The sequence below is a fragment of the Schistocerca americana genome, chromosome 1 (genome assembly GCF_021461395.2).
Source record: "Schistocerca americana isolate TAMUIC-IGC-003095 chromosome 1, iqSchAmer2.1, whole genome shotgun sequence".
NCBI lineage: Eukaryota > Metazoa > Arthropoda > Insecta > Orthoptera > Acrididae > Schistocerca > Schistocerca americana.
Genome location: NC_060119.1, coordinates 882,340,592 through 882,344,413, shown reverse-complemented (window position 1 = coordinate 882,344,413; position 3,822 = coordinate 882,340,592).

Here is a 3,822-nt window from a genome sequence, read left to right as displayed (position 1 = left end):
TCCACTTCTTCCAAACTCATTATGTAAGTGTAGACTAGATGTGGCTTGAATCGAAAGAAATAGTATTGACGGTAGTTGAGAGATATATACCAAACAAATAGTAAGGGATGGTACCGATCTCCTGAGGCACACTGGACAGGCCAAAACGCTATTCCAGAAGCAACGAAAAAATCATGCCAAATTTAAAAGAACGCTAAACATTCAAGACCGGCGAAGATTTTCAGAAGTCGAAATTTAGCGCGAAATTCAATGTGAGAGGCTTTAAAAAGTTTCCACAACGAAACAGTGTCTCTAAATCTGGCAGAAAACCCAAAGAGATTCTGATCGTGTGTAAAGTATACCAGTGGAATGACGCAATCAATAACTCCACTATGTGATAACAATGGTGATGTTACTGTTGAAAGTGCCACTGAACAGGTTTACTAAACACGATTTCCCGAATTTTATTCACAAAAGAAGACGAATTAAATACTCCATAATTCGAACCAAGAAGGGCTGTCAGCATGAGCAACTTACATGTAGCAGCTTAAAACAGTAAAGGAAGGCAAGGATTCCGGTACAGTTTGCATACCAGCCATATTCCTTTCAAAGTATGCTGATACAATAGCTGCATACTCAGCAGTCATATACAACCGCTGGATCGTAGAAAGATCCGTACCCAAAGACTGGAAAGTTGCGTAAGTCACACCAGTACTCAAGAAAGGAAAAAGGAGTAATCCGTTAAATGGCAGACCCTTATCACTAATGTCGATTTTCAGTAGGATTTTAGAATACACACTGTGTTCGATCATTATGAATTACGTCGAAGAAAGCTATTTATTGACTAAAAGCGAACATGGATTCAGGAAATATGTTCTTGCGAAATACAACTAACACTTTACTCCCACAAAGTAACGAGTGCTATTGTCAGGGAACGTCAAATTTATTCCATTTTTTTAAATTTCCAGATGGATTTCACAACGTTCCTCAGAAGAGACTTCCCATTAAACTTCGTAGTTACGAAGTATAGTCTTAGTTGTGTGACTGCATTCGTGATTTCTTGTCAGAAAAGTTCACAGGTCGTAATAACTGACGAAAAGTCATCGAGTAAGTCAGAAGTAATATCTGGCATACCCCAAGAAAATGTTATAGGCCCTCTGCTGTTCCTGATCTACGTAAACCATTTAGGAGACAATCTGAGAAGCCCTCTTAGATTTTTTGGGGAGTGATGTTGTCACTTACCGTCATGCACAGTCGTCAGATGATCAAAACGAATTGAAAAATGATTTAGACACGATGTCTGTATGGTGCAAAAAGTGGAAATTGCCTGTAAGTCATGAAAAATATGAAGTCAAACGCATGAACGCTAAAAAGAATCCATTAAATTTCAGTTACACAGTAAATCATACAAATCTGAAAGCTGTAAACTCAGCTAAATGCTTAGGAATTACAATTAGTTAAATTGGAAGGATCCCGCAGATAACCTTGTGGGGAAACCAAATCAAAGACTGCAATTTACTGACAGAACACATAGAAAATGCACCGGGTCCACTGAAGAGATTGGTTACACTACTCTTGTCTAACTTCTCTGGAGTATGGCTGTGCGGTATGGGATCCGCATCAGGTAGGATTGACGGAGGACATCGGAAAATTTCAAAGAAGGGCAGGACATTTAGTATTATCGTGAAATATGGGATAGATACCACTGATATGATACAGGAATTGCTGTGGCAGTAATCAAAACAAAGGCGTTTTTCGCTCAGGCAGGACATCTGGGGAAATTTCACTCACCAACTTTCTTCTCAGAATGTGAAAATATTTTGTTGGCGTACACCTATATAGGAAGAAATGATCATCATAATAAAATAAGAGAAATCAGAGATAAGACGGAAAAATTTTGTGAAGTGTTCGTTTTTCCAGCGACTTGTTCGAGAATGGAACGGTTGATAAGTAGCTCAAAGGTTTTTCGATATACTCTCTGGCAGGCACTTAATTGTGAAATGCAGAGTTCATGCAGATGTAGACGTAGATCCAAAAGTATCCCTCAGATATTTCCTTGCATTGGCTCTTAAACGTTTCCTCTCTTGTTTTTGTCTCGTACATAATTCGCTTCCAAAACAGGAGGCTGGTCTTGCTGAGCATCTATGAGGAGTTAATATACACATTACGTGGTTTTGGACTTTTGTTCCTTTGAAAACATGAGTAATTATTCCAAATGCACTACTGCAGTTTTGGATTCTGTATGTATTTGGATAATATGTGTCGCCAAATTATTATTAAAAGAAATGGTTTAACCTATTAATGAACTGTCCATACAATTTTAGTCTGTGATAGGCAATTTTCTTTCAAGACCTTGACCTTACGTTTTGTTATTGGGACATTAAATTACAACGTTTTTCTGTAAAATTTTGACAGTGGTCCGTATATTACCAAATAGAGACTGACCATCTGCATATGCACTGACGAATAAAAAATCGCAACACCAAAAAATAATTAATGTAGAGTAATGAAATTTCTGGAATACATTTTTCTAACACACGGTTTTTTCGTGATTAGCATTGCAAGATCATAGAAAGTGTAAGCGTGAGTCAATGTAAATGGGCATACATTAATAATCAGAGTACTCGGTAGAATGTTGAATGCAATCGTACAAACAGCATGCATGTGTCGTTGAGGTGCTGGGTGTCAATTTGTGAGACGAAGTTCCATGCCTGTAGCACTAGATTAGAAAATACAGGTATGGCTAATATCCTTTGTGGATGACGCAGCAGTTGTCGAATGATGACGTCCCATGTGTGCTCGATTGGAGACAGATCTGGTGAACGAGCAGGCCGAGGCAACATGTCAACACTTAGTAGAGTACGTTGGGTTACAATATGGTATGTGAGCGAGCGTTATCCTGTTAGAAAACACCCCCTGGAATGTTGATCATGCATTTCTACACAATTGATAGAGTTCCCGCTGTCAAACGAAATCGCACCCCAGCCCATAAGCATTCAGACAGGTTCGGTGCAGGTCGTGAGCTGGCCTCCTTCTAACCAACACACGTCCGTCAGTGGCACCGAGGCAGATCCAGCTTTCATCAGAAAACACCACAGAATTCCACCTTTCCCTCCAATGATCCCTCGCTTGACACCACTGAAGTCTTAAATGGTTGTTGTTTGGGGTCAGTGGGATGCACGCTACAGGTCTCCTGCCTGGGAGCTGTTCTTGAAGTAACCTTTTCGTCAGAGTGCCACTACGGTGAAAACTGCTGCTCAAATTGTTGCTGCAGATGCTGTACGATGCGCCAGAACCACACGCTGAACACGACGGTCTTCCCTCTCGTTAGCTCCACGTGGCCGTCCAAAGCGCGCTCTTCTTGGGACCGTACGTTCCCGTGACCACCGCTGCCAGCAATCGTCTACAGTGGCCAAGTCTCTCTGCAGTATCGCAGAAGGATCACCCATCTTCTAGTGGCCCTATTACACGATCTTGTTCAAACTCAGCGAGATGTTGATGACGGCGTGTTTGTGGCCTTAAAGGTATTTCTGACTAACATCAACTCACCGTGTCCAGTCTCATTGCTAACCAGCGCTCACGACCGATACAGCGTGTATTTAAAGCAAACCTGGTTTGCACCCTCATAGTGACGTTATTAGAAACGTTGTTACCCGACATGCGTGAAATTTGAACAGACGTCATATTTCGGATGTAGAAACATTCCTACAACTTTCGTTTATCTAGCACAACTCCTTCTTGGTGCTGCGATTTTTTTCCATCGATGGTATCTGAGGTGTTACTGCGGAGAAGCTAAATGTCACCATTAATTACACTGTTATGGGTGTTAAATAAAATTTGTTA